Source organism: Cynocephalus volans, chromosome 13 (assembly GCF_027409185.1).
Source record: "Cynocephalus volans isolate mCynVol1 chromosome 13, mCynVol1.pri, whole genome shotgun sequence".
Taxonomy (NCBI): domain Eukaryota; kingdom Metazoa; phylum Chordata; class Mammalia; order Dermoptera; family Cynocephalidae; genus Cynocephalus; species Cynocephalus volans.
In genome coordinates, this window is record NC_084472.1 from 22645530 (window position 1) to 22659291 (window position 13762).

General features: G+C 41.5%; 1 pseudogene; it reads right to left on the reverse strand.

Moving 5' to 3' along the window:
• Positions 1 to 5778: 5778 nt before the first annotated feature.
• LOC134361606 (eukaryotic translation elongation factor 1 epsilon-1-like) lies at positions 5779 to 6291 on the reverse strand (annotated as a pseudogene).
• Positions 6292 to 13762: the final 7471 nt, after the last annotated feature.

The window sequence follows — 13762 nt, forward strand, 5'->3', positions numbered from 1 at the left end:
CCTGGGAGGGACAAGCTTGTCTCTCTGCCACGCTGGAGGCCAGTGCCAAGTTTTGCTTTAGGAAAAATGAAAGCAGTGCGATCCCTGGTATTAGGCGAGGCAAAGGTATCCCACCCTGTCCCCCGGCAGACAGGTCCAACAGGATGGAGGCATTGTTCATTGATGCTAGAACCTCGCAAGGGTAAGTTGGCAGGATCTGACAGAACCCTTTATTCTTCCTCCCAAGGTGCGCATTTACCAGGCACATCCTCAAGGGCACTGTGAAATCAGGCCCAGTGGGGTTTTTCTCCTGGCTGCTGGCCAGAATCAAACTGGCTTCATCAAGCAGTGTGTGTTAATTGGTGCATTAAGCATTAATCCTCATTTTCTTTGGGCGCTGTGTTGAGCTTTCCCATAACCTCTCCCATTTCGTGCCTGGTCTCTTTGGCCCTAACCAGCAGCACTATCACCCTCTTCTCTTTTCTCATTTCCCCCGTCCTTCTCCAACCCTCCCCTGGCCACATGCACATTGCACATATACAGTCCTTAATCCATGAGAGTCAGAGATGTTCCTGATTCTAGCTCAGCTGGAAAACCTGTTTGACAAAGAAAAGAGAAGAAAAGCCTTTTCTTATTCCTTAGGGTTGACTGAAGTTGCCAGAGTGGGAAGACCTGTCCTGTAGAGGCACTTCTGACCATGCTATGGCCAGTCCTGGCCGCCCTCACCGACTGTGTTTAATAGTGTTAAATAGAGCAAAAGAATAAGGATTCAGGGAACACTCAGGGACCAACACGCACGGAAAATAAAAGACCACTGCTCTTACCTTTGGGGTCTCCTGTGTGGCCCCCTCACTCCCTTTCTCTTCTCTTTCCATGAAAAGTAATTAATCATCCCGAGTTGTGTGTCCATCATTCTTTTGCTTTTCTTTATATGTTTATTCTGTATATTGGTATCTGTAACTAGAATATTCAATTTATATGTTTTAGGGCTTTACATGATGGAATACTACGGTACAGAGTTTTCTCAGCTTGCTTCTTTCTGCCAGCCTCAGGCTCCTGAGCAGCATCATTCAGCCCTCAAAACTACAATTAGTTAAAAGAAAATCCATTTTATTATATCTACAATTTTGCATGTCATGAACATGGGCAGGACTCAGCTTAGAGATACTCCCTCTGCATAGGGACTTGTCGAGGTCACTTGGTGGTATTAAGCTGGCAGATGGGCTGGTCTGGTGGGTCCGAGACAATCTTATTCACATGTCTGGCACCTTGATAGAGATGGCTGCAAAACTGGAATCCCATGGGATTGTCAACTGCAGTGTCTTCATATTGTCTTTCCAGCTGACATTGTCAGGTAGTCTTGCATGGCAGCTCAAGACTCCTAGAGAGTGTTCTAAGAGCCTGTTACCGGCAGACCAGGCTCGGCTTGCCCTCTCATGCTAAACATATGACTCGAAAGTCCAAAAGTGGGTACAAGGATTGGAAGGTTTATTCAGATAACTGGTACTCAACTAAATGTCTAATCAAGCAAACAAAGAGAAAAGAGGAACAGTGGGGTCCACTTTATCCTATAAAAAAAGTTCTCTCCACTGGTCTTTCCACTGTTCTTGGCACAAAGAAAAAAGTACAGACTAGATTTAAATCAGAGAAACAAAGCATAGCTGGGCGCCCTCCAGGTTGCACCTACATGGTAGCGGATGCAATCCTACCAAACAGCAGGAGAGGGTTCAGAAAATCAGAGAAAGGTAAAGAGAATTTTAGTGGCTTTCAGACTTCCAGTCATTGTGGGGCATGGGAATGAATCCCCATCCCTCTCATGAATCCCCTGTCAGGGGGAACCTGCTCAAGCAAGATCTGCACAGTGTAGGATCGGCCTTCCCATCTCTGCCAGTTACCGGTCAGGGCAAGCCGCTGCCAGTCAGAAGAAGCATGCTTCTCCCAGGCTGAGAGGAGTTTAAGCTGTAGATTTCCGGCAGTCACTTTAAAGAGGAAGAAAAGGGAAAGGAAAAGGTAGAGAAAAAGAGAATAAAGCTTTGTCTTGTCAGAATTTAGGCTGGGGGCTCCAGGAAAGACTTTCCAGCAGCAGAGACATGGGAGCAAAAAAATCCCAGTGGCCGCTTTCCTCTTGAGAAGTGGAAAAGTAACAAAGTGTCCTCTGCAGGGGAAATGGAGTCAGTTTGGTTCACAGGCCTAGGCTTATTCTGTCTCAAGCCTAAACAGAAGTTACAAGCTTGTCACTAGCCTCAGAAGTCATTCAATGCCAGTTCTACCACATAGTATTGTTTAATCACAGTAGAGCCTATCCAGATTCAAGGGGGAAGGAATCAGACTACACCTCAGTGAGAGGAGTAGCAAAAACTGTGTGGTCATCCTTCATCTGCCATAGTTGCCAAGTAGTTTATGGTTTTTACATCTATATTTCATAAGTGAGATTGCAGCTTCCTTTTCAGCAACTGTCCTTTATCTGGTTTGCTACCAAAGTGATGTTAGCCTCATTAAGACGAGGTGGCAAGTTTTACCTACTTTTCTCTATTCTGAAATCATTTAAGACTAATTTCATTTCTTGAATGTTGATAGAACTTGCTGATAAAATCATCTGAGTCTGGTGTTTCCTTTGTAGAAAAATTTTAAACTGTTGATTCAATTTATTTAATGGTTATTAGACTACTACCAATGGTTATAAAACTGTAAGTTTTCTATTTTTTGAGTCAGTTATGGAAAATTAAACTTAGGAATTTGTTCATTTCATCTATATTTTCAAATTTATTGGCACCAAGTTATTTTTAATACACTCTTAAATCTTTGTAATGCCCACAGCATCTGTAATTATGTCTCATTTTTCGGTTCTGATATTATTTGTGTCTTTTCTTTTTCTTGCTTGATCTTGCCAAATATTTACCAATTTTATTAGTTTTGTTCAAGAAACAACTTTTGGCTGAGTTGATTCTCTCTCTTTTTTTTATTAAAGATGACTGGTAAGGAGATCTTAACCCTTGGCTTGGTGTTATCAGCACCACGCTCAACCAGTGAGCCAACCGGCCATCCCTATATAGGATCCGAACCCAGGGCCTTGGTGTTATCAGCACCGCACTCTCCCGAGTGAGCCACAGGCCGGCCCTTGAGTTGATTCTATCAATTTTTTTGACTTCTATTTTACTAATTTCTTCTCTTTCACCTTTCTTTGGGTTTAGTCTATTTTTTTCCCCTGTTTTCTTAAGTTGTGTGCTTAGCTCATTAATTCTCTTATAAATTGTATCTTTATCTTTTTTAGCCATTGGTTATTTGTAAGTATTTTAATATTTCCAACATTAGGAAATTATCTTTTTGTTATTGATTTCTCATTTAACTGCATTGTAGTCAGACAATGCTCTCTGTATTATATCAGTACTTTAAAATCTGTTTAGACTTTTTTTGGCTCAGTTGTCACTAAAAATAATGTATATTCTATAGTTTTTGGGTACAGTATTCTGTAAATGTATATTAGGTCAATCTTATGATTTTTGAATTCTCTATATTTGTTCAGTTCTTTGTTTTTGTTTTTTGTCTTCTTGATATTTCAGTTACTGGAACAATATAAACGAATTCTCCCACCGTAGGGTGGATTTATCTATTTCCCCTTATACTTATGTATACTTTTGTTTTATATATTGGAGGCTATGTTACTAGGTATACACATATTTAAAGTTGAGGTATTTTCCCAGTGAAATAAAACTTTAATTATTATGTAGTGATTCTGTTTATGTTTAGTAGTGCTTCTTGCCTCAGAGTCTATTTTGTCTGCTATTTAGGAGTCCCAGCTTTTTCGATTAGCATTTGCCTAGAATACTGTTTATGTCCTTTTTACTTGCAACTTTTTATTTTCTCATGTTTTAAATGTGTGTTTTCTGTAAATAGCATACAGATGGATTTTTAAGCTAAAACTTAAAAATTTATATTGATTTTAATTATTGATATATTTGCATTTATGTATACAGTATATACCATTTTATTAACAGCTTTCTATCTGTATTACTTTCTCAATTTCTTTCTTTTCTTGTCTTCCTTAATTTTTTAAATATTTATTTTTTATTTTAATTTTTTATTATAGAAAATTTAAACACACACAAAAGTGAAAGAATAATCTCTGAGCTTCAACAATGATCAACAAACTTCATTTTTTCTGTCGTCAATACCATCCCCACAACCTAATACTGGATTGTTTTTAAGCAAAACCAAACCATCGTATAATTTCATTCATAAATTCTTCAGTATGTATCTATAATATTTAAAGGGCCTTAAATATTAAAACAAAACCACATTACCATGATTGCATCTTTAAAAAATAGTAATTCTTTAATATCATTCATTCAATACCTACTTAGTGTGAAAAATTTTCCAGTTTCACACACAAATTTGTTGTTTTGTTTTAGTTGGATCCAATAAGGTCCACCTATTTGTTTCTTCTTTTAGAGTAAGTATTATTTTTCTTGTTGTGTTTTCCCCTTATTAGCTTGGAAACTATACACTTTATTTTTATTTTTTCTTATTATTGTGGAAATACTAACTTATCAACATCTGAAGTTAATCAATATTTTTACTCTCTGAACAGTGCATGATCTTTGAAACACTTTAACTCTATCAAAAAATCCCTCCCTGAACCTCAGATTATATGCTATTGGTGTCTTGCATGTTGGTTCTAATTTTTAACCCTATAAAACATTATTATCTTGTACTATCAACATTTGTTTAGGTTTGCCTACATATTTACCACTTTTTTTGCTCCTCATTTCATCTTGCACCTCAGATCTTCCATATGCAATCACTTTTCTTCAGTCTGAAGTATATAACCTTTAGATTTTCCTTTGTGAGAGTTTTTTGGGAGATGCTCATCCAATTTTTATTTATCTAAAAATGTCTATTTTGTTCTCATTCTGGAAATACTTTTTCAGTGGGTATACAATATTAGGTGGATAGTTATTTTCTTAATATGTTAAAGACATCATTCCACTCTCTCCTGTCTTCCTGGGTTACTGTTGAGAAGTCAGCTGTCAGTTTAATCTAATTATTGTTTCTTTAGGTAATCTGTCTTTTCCCTTTTGTTGCTTTAAGATCCCCCCCCCCCTTTTTGGTGTTAAAATAGTTTCATTGTGAAGTATCTGGGTGTGAATTATGAGGATGATTTTATTTTTTTTTGGCTGGCTGGTATGATTTTAATTTTTATTTATCCTGGTAGTGATGTTTTAGGCTTCCTGAATCCATGAATTGATGTCTTCTATCAGTTCTGAACATTTCTTTTCTCTCTCTCTCTTTTTTTTTTTTTTTTGGTCAACCACGTATACTAGCTCATGTAAATATTTGAAAACAAATCTATCTGTGTTCCCTTTCTGTAATAAACTGTGGCACAGTTTATTATAGTTCTTAATAAACAAACTACCATCAATATCCATAAGGGAAAAATGAATTTTAAAATGTGAAAGAGAAATTAATAAATAGCCATATGTCAACCATTGAAAGGACTATTTTTTTTAAGATTAAGCCACTGACTTGCAACTTTTATTAGAATAAATTTCATCTATAAAAACAAAGTAATTTATAACTTGATCTCAACTCATTTTGATAGCAGTTCAACTTTTAGGGAAAAAACTGCACAACTTCAACTAAAGAACTAAAACAATCAGACACAGTTTTACACTTTAACAATTCTATCAACTTCATCAAATAAAGAGTAACTGCATATCAATTTATGTTAGTCCTGTGATCCAGAATATGCTTATCATTTACAACATTTTTAATCACTCTTCCATATGGCATGGAATATTTCTAGTAGGAATTAGTATATAGTCTGTTCTGGATGAAGACAGCACTAGACAGATGTTGCCTGATGCCTGCATAATGCTGAATGTGACAAAACCAGGGAGACACATTAAGATATTTCTCCTTTTCTTGAACTGTCAGGTCAACTATAAATTGATGAAGTCCGTAGTACAATAGGATATCTGGTAAGGTAAAGTTATATCCTGTAAGGTAGACTTTATCTTCAAAATATGGATTAAGATCCTTCAACAGAATGCAGATATCATCTTTATGGGAGTGTTTGTCTACTCAAGTGACCCTGTACTCTAACCATTGCAAAATGATTGCTTTTTCTTCTACAGTACTCCCCAGCAAATATTCTTTGTTGGCTTGCTTGACTAGAGGAGCTGCTATTGTAGTCAATCCTGTTAGGCTTGGACAATTGTTTGTTTGAACAACTGGAATCTGTCTGTCGCCCTGAGCACTGTATTTATTCTCCTTACTCAGCCCCAGAGATTTCTCCAGCAGTGTCAACTCCATGGCCACACCATTTTTTAGCCTGAGCTCCTCACAGGGGACTTTTTAACTCTTAAAATATGATATTCCTTATTCTTTTATCCCTCCCATTCTGGAATGCCAATTGAGATATATTAAACTTTCTCATATTCCCTTTCTTATCTTTTAAACTTTTGTCCATATTTTCTATTTCTTTAACTCTCTGTGATACCTTTTACCTAATTTCTTCAGAACTATCTTCTAGTTCACTAATTTTTCCTTCAGCTCTGTCCAATCTGCTGTTAAACTCAACTACAGAGTTTTGCATTTTAATTATTCTCATTTCTTGAAGTTTTATCTAGTTCTTTTTCAAATATGGTCATTTATAGTCTCTTGCTCTTTACTTGCGTTTTAAGTTCCTTATTTTATCTTTTGTTTTATTTTAGTCTTTTTTTTGGCTCCTGGCCTGTACAGGGATCCAACTTATTTTATCTTTTAAATACATTCAACATTTATTTCGTATTCTGTGCCTGATAATTTGAATATCTAAAATCTTTGTGGATTCGATTGTTCTGCTTGCTTTTTTCCCTACTTGTACTCACTCATGTTTTGTTTCCTTGTGTTTTTTGTGATTCTTGACTTTGAGTTCATACTGTGGGTATTATCTGAGTCTTGGTTGAATGAGTTTCTTTGGGGAATATTTGTATTTGCCTCTTCTGTGCATCTAGGGACACCAGCAGTCATCAACATCTTTAAACTAAATATTCAACTCGAGATTTTTCCTTTCTCCTCAGTTCAAGGTTCAAGGAGGAAAATTCCTTATACTCCCATGGGGGAGGGAGTGGGTGAGTTTATTTCCCAGTTCATTCTTACATGGAAGATAGAACCCATTGGGGTTCTAGCTCTATGCAGGGGGCTCTTTTATTAGATTCCCCATCTTGATTGTGCCCACTTCCTTCACCCAGTAAGGCTGTAAAAATCAAAATTCAAGTATACTGTTCCAGCAAATGTGATCAAAGAGTAAGGCAGCTTTGGTGTTATGCTTATCTCTGGTTTTCACTCTCACTTTTACTTAGTTTTCAGTTACTTGCTATTTTTCTTGCCAAAATTATCAATGCCTTTTGTGTATCACATTGTTCATTGTTTTTCCATTAAAGAATAAGCCAAGGTGTTTTCGCCATCATACTTTCAGACATTAAAGACCTCCCAACAGTTACTACTCCAGTTCCTATTCCCAGAGTGCTAATTTGTGCGAGATGAAGTTTTGGGAATTTTTAACATCAATAGAACCCACCTGGCTGCTTTGCAATCCCCATCTCCATCTCTTTCAGATTTACCTGAATGTTCACTACTCTTTCCAGCCTTTTCCTGACCTCTGCTTTCAGAGGATCCTCTGCTTTTCTACATTTTAAAGTGCAGTGAGACCATCAGTAATGAGTTCTTTCATTCTCCATCCTCTCTCCTTTACAATACCAATAACTCCTTATCCTATTGTCCTTCCTACTTATTCTTCCTGGAAGTCCCGTTTGGACACTTGTTCCTCCTTTCCAAGACCAAATCTCCTATCCTTCCCATGAATTCGACCTTTGCAACTGGAATTCCTTCTTTCCCATACTCTCCTTCTGCATCTTTTGACAATTATATTCTTGCTAATCTTTCAAGGCCGAGTATAGTACTTTCTCTTCTGTGATGCCTTTCCCCCTTTATTCCACCTTTTCTCACTGAACTCCAAGATCACTTTATTGTTAACATGAACATTAACATAGGACTTACACTGCCATGCAGTATTACTATTTGCATAACTGTCGTCTCTCCTACTACATTGTGAGCTCCTTTGAGAAGGCACTGTTTTCTGTTTTATGCTTATTATTTCTTTCTGTGCTGAACACAGTACTTTGCATATAGTGATTCATTATAAATGCTGTACAATTAGCAAATGTATCCCTCTTGCCTTCCCTAGAAATCAGTTTCTGCAATAATCTTTTTTCCTTACTCAGTCTTCATCTTCACAAGATCCCTTCCTTCTATGGTCGGCACGTTCAAGTATTTTGGAACTTGAAGGGAGAGAAGAATATCTTTGCTTGATCCTGCTGTTTCCTTTTTTATCTTTCCCCTTCTAAATATCTTAAACATATAGTCTATGACTTCTGTCTTCTTTCTTTACCCTGAGTCTTCAGCCATCTGCAACCTGACCTCCCTGCTCACCACTCGATTCAGACTACACTCCTAAAGACGAAAAGTTTCCTTCTCATTATCATCATGTTCTCTCCTTAGTGTCTTATATGTGATACTCTGAGCATCCCCTGCTGGGAAGGTGGTCTCTGCCCGTGTGACCCTGCGGTGCCTGGGTCTCCTTCCACCCAAGCCTGTTGTCAGCTTGCAGCTCTCCTCTCAGTACTGAGGGGTCCCACCATCCCTGTGACTTAAGCCGCAATGAATGTGGCTGTTTCTCATATCTTATTTCTCTGTCCTAATCCCTTCTGAAGTTAAAACCTTGTGTCCCTAAATTCTTCCCAGACATTATCGTTTGGTGTCCCTATGCTCAAGATGGCTCTCTTTCCTAAATTTTTTGTGTTTTTCTCTTCCATCACCTCCTGGGGCATTTAGACTCAAAAATCTCAGTGTTGTTTGGTCCCTCCCGATTTCTTAGTCCCCTCTCCCTCACCTGCTGTCAGGTTGGTTCAGCCCTCCCAATGTCTCTTTCCATTCAGTTGCTGTTACTTTGGTTTAGGACTCTTCCCCTGGATCAGTCCTTCAGGCGCCCTCATGTGCCTCTCCTCTCAGGCTCTTTCCTCTCCCAGTCACCTTGCACAGCATTGCCTAATATTCCAAAAATTCTCCCCAGGGTATGATGGAGGACTACGAATTTTAGAATTAGACAAACCAGATTTGAATCCCAACTCCAGTACTTACTGGCTGGGTGGGTCAGAATCCTCAGTTTCTGTGAGGGCAATATTATACATCTCATAAGATTTTAGTGAGTATTAAGTGAGATGATATAATACGGTTACTTTTCTATGTATATTTTTATTTTTAACAGATGAGTAAGCCATTTCAGAGCAACTATGTAATTTTCCCAAGGTTACAGTCTATAAAGCAGAGCAGGATTCTTCATACATCTCACAAGGCAAGGTGAATAATAGCATTTAATTAGTCTATATTATTTATTGAGTTCATATTCCTAATGTCCAGGAAAAATTCTAGAGCCACCCAGTTCTTCACAAACCAAGAGAAGACACTGATCATGAAAGGGCTGGAGCAGCTCCAGGTCAAGGTCAGGGGCTGAGGCCAGAAGTGGAAGACAAGGTGGTGTGGGGGGCCAGGAGGAGAAGACAGAGAGGCGAGAGAGGGCCATGCCAGAGGACCACTGCCCAGCACGACTATCACTGCAAAACGAGAAAGGATGTGGCGCTTCGTTGCTTATTTTTATGAAGTTGGGTGGATTTTATCCTTTTCTGCCCAGGGCATTTTGCTCTTCATGGGAGTCTTGGGGATGTGGCCAATTGTGAGAATGTCTCTGGTGATATTAAAGCTCATTTTATGAGGTTGGCAACCATTACTTTCAAACCATAAATCGTATCCTTTGAAACAATGAGAATGACTGCTTTGAAAAATCCCATTTAATAATGAAAAGTACAGTTGTAGGAAGTACCAAATAAAAACTCGGGATCCCCACTTCTGCCTCTGTCCTGGATGTGGGCTGGGGTCGGGCATCGGTGCCATGCGAGGGGCTGAAGCCTCACACCGAAGCCTCTCTGACTGATGCTGTAGACAATGAGGACACCCACTAGCAAAGACTTTTGGAATGAAGGTTGAGAAAAAGGAAGGGAGATGCGTCTCCATCCATGACACCTTCGCTTTGCTACTTGGGGTCATGCAGTGGCTTTGTCACGTGGCAGCGTCGCCTCGACCCACTTGCCTGCATTCTCCTTGTGGCCGGGAGTGTGTCTTCTGCCTTCACTCACGCCCTGAGATCCATGGCTCACGGTACAACTCATTCTGAATGGCTCATTCAGAACTCCCCCAAAAAAGAATTTTGTGGTGAATTTTGTTTGGGGAATGCTGCATGTTGTTCTCCATCCTCGGGAGTCACAGTGAACATCAGCAGTTGAAATAAAGGTTGTTTTTGTAGCAAGTGGAGCCAGCTGCTTGGACCCAGGGTGGTCATTCTTGGGGCCCACGTTGTGCTCTTTAAGAAAACTCATGTCTCCAAAGCATCTCGCCTTTCAGCCTGCTCAGGATCCAAGAGGGCTCAGTTGTTCCGATCTAAAGACCCATTAAATAATTTTCTTCCCCATTCATTCCTCTTCGTGATAGTGGGGGGGAGTCCACTTTTACCTAGCAACGGACATACTGTTGCCAGTTTAACCATGTACAGTATGGTTTGGGGATGTCAAACTTGACATGGTGTTCTGGAGAGCAGCTCCCATTGCTATGGCCACTAAAGGCATTTGCTGGAGTGCAGAGGTCAGGGGGCAGCAGGGGTGGCCGGCACTCTGAGGAGAGTCACCGAGGGTCCCATCCAGGGCCATTACTAGAGGCCAAAGGACAAGGATACAACTCACGGCAGTGGGTTCATGGGAGACAACTGGTGGCCCAGGGCATCTCAAAGGGGGTTTGGGGAGAAATGAGGACAACAGTTTTATGAAAAATCGGTCTCCCTCGCAGACCTTTTCTCACTGCTTGACTTCTCTGAATCTTCTCATTTGAGAATACTATACTTGTTTTAGAGAACTGGGCAAAAATCATAAGTTAGCTAACACTTATTAGACTCCCTGTGTGCTGAACATGGGTTTTAAAAAATGCTTCATGTCCATCTTCTCACTTCCCACTCGTGACACTGCTGTGACTTGGGCAATGGAGGGTTATGCCCATATTACAGATGAACAAATGGAGGCTTAGCAAGGCTGAGTCATACTCTGCATGAAACTTGGTAGGACCCAGGCCTGTGTACCTCCGAAGCCCAGGCTCCCACTCTGCATGTTCTGCTTCAGTTCGTTGGGGCTAGACTTCAACCTGCTGACTGCACCCATGGCCTGCTTCCCAAGCATGCAGCCTGTGCAGTGATGGGCCTGCTATCAGGACCCTGCTCTTGGTATAATGCTCTTAAGTTGATGTCTTGAAATTCTGAACACCGTCTGAACGAGGGACTCTGTGCTTTGCTGTGGGCCCTGTGAATTATGTAGCTGGTCCTGTCCCGCTGGTTCCCCGTTCCCTGCAGAATGAAATCCAGACATTCTCCGTGTCTGTCCCTCCTGCCCAGAGCCCCTCCAAGCAGACAGTGTGGTCCAGCCATCCACACCCCAGTGTCTGGCCTGGTACCTGGCCCATGACAGGAGTCAGCTGTGTCTGAGTTACTAAAGGAAACACCACAGAGGGGCTTGTTCTCTGTCCAGATAAGAAGGAAGCTCTTTCTATCCTCTCAGAATATCTTTTTCAAACCAAGCTTGTTTTCTTAGCTAAATGCCATTATCAAGCACCGGTCTCTCACCTCTTTTTTGTGTGTACGTGTGTGTGTGAGTGCCAAGGCTACCAACAGATTTAATACACTTTATTTTAAAGCTAGCTTTTTTCATTTCTCTTGGTGTTATTCTTATAGTAGAGCTTCAGTTTTTGTGAAAAGGAGCCCGTTTCTTATTTATTATTTCAGCGCTTGCAGACTTTCGCATGGAGGGTTTCTTTAAATCGGCCAACTGAACACCCTAGGGTGGTGACTGACTCAATCTGAAAAGGATGGGCTTTGGGCTGTGAGTGTCCCCAGGCTCTTTAATAGTCCTGGTCTCAGTAACAGCAAGCACAGGGCCTAGGGCCCATGAAAATGTTTTCATTTTAGTTTCTTTTAAAATCGGAAGAAAAAATGAATATAATTCATATGTTTAATATATAACATATTCCCAGTCTGGATTATATCTGGCTTCATACCAATGCAATCACAAAATATATTTTCAATATTTTTTTTATGAAGGAAGGGCCCCACGAAGGCAAAGATGCCTTGGGCCCTGAAAAGTGACCATGTGTGTCCGGCGTTACCTGTGTGATTGGGCACCTCACAACCTCTGCCTCTGGTTCTATCAGCAGCAGGAAGCTAAGGCAGACGGTGTTGAGGGTTTGGCAAGAGTGGGTGGGAAAAGAGCTCTGTGACCTCCCCACCCCCGATGGCAGACCTGCATGGATGCTGCATTATGGTGATGGCTTTGGGAATGGAGGACTGCTGAGACTGCCCGTCCCACCAAGGAGGAGCGTCTTCACAGGGGCAGGTGTTAGGTGGTCAGCACGGAGCCCCCCAGCTGCCCCGGCCCTCGTGGTGAGGCGTGGAGCAGGCCACACGCCGCTCGCTCCCCTCTCAAGGGATAAATGCCCTCTTGTATCCAGGGGACCCAGGCAGCTCTCCGGAGTCTTTGCTGGAGTAGATGCCTATCGTTCAAGCTTTATTTGTGCATTTATTTTTTCAGGAAAATTCCTTTTAACCCCTGTATTCGTGGAGTAGTGAGAAGTGTGTGTTGAACAGAAAAGGTTCTCCCTGCCTCGTGGGTAAATTCGTTAGCTGCGCTGCTTCCTAGGACAACACGTGCCTGGGGACAGATGCCCCATGGGGTAAGTTTTGGAACTGCTCTGAGGTCAAGTGCATGGAACTGACAGTGCAGTGGACATGCAGAAGCAGCACTGGGTCCCGGCAGGGGCCCCGGATGAGCATCTAGGCAAAGGATTAAGGTGCCAGCCCCAGCACTTCCAGGTGTAGCTAGGACAGGCCCTTTCCAAGCTTTGTCTCTATGCCAGGTCTGGGCAAAAGACTCTACACACACCTCGCAGTTTACCCCTCACCACACCCTCTGAGGGAAGTGCTTGTGCACCCATTTTACAGATAAGGAAACTGAGATTTAGAGAGGTTGTGGAGAGACATGCTCAGTTGTTCAATGGATGACCCTCACGTTGCCTGGCTACAGAGTCTCTGGGCCAGGCGCTCCCCTGCCGTGGGTGGGAGGGGCTGGTGCAGTCCCAATTTCCCCACTGTCGTAGGTCCAGGAAAGCTGGCGATTCCAGCATCTCCCTGAACAGCCCCCATCCAGGCTCAGACCCCCCAGCACCCTGCATGTTTATCCCTCACCCTCAGGACTCCTTTTATGCCCAATAAAAAGGGAGAGCAACAGGGGGCAGGACCCCTCCCCTGGAGCACAAGCATGGCACCCCCTGCTGTGCAGTGGTCTAAGCAGGATGACCCTTCTCCCAGGGGGGTCCAGCCTCCCCCAAGGCTGGTGGCTGTGTCGCTTCACATAACCAAGGTCAAGCAATGTTGCCAAGATCACACAGCTAGCAAGGGGCAGAGCCAGGAGTTACCCCAAGCTGAGCGATTCTAGAACTTGTGTGTTCTGAACCACTGCATTCTACTGAAGTGTTGTTTCTTCATCAAAAACAGCCTACATAACCCTGGCCTTGGCTTTCTCACCAGGCTTCTTGGAAGGTCAAATGAGATAATATATGCAAAAGCACATTATAAGTGAGAAGTGCTATGCTTCGT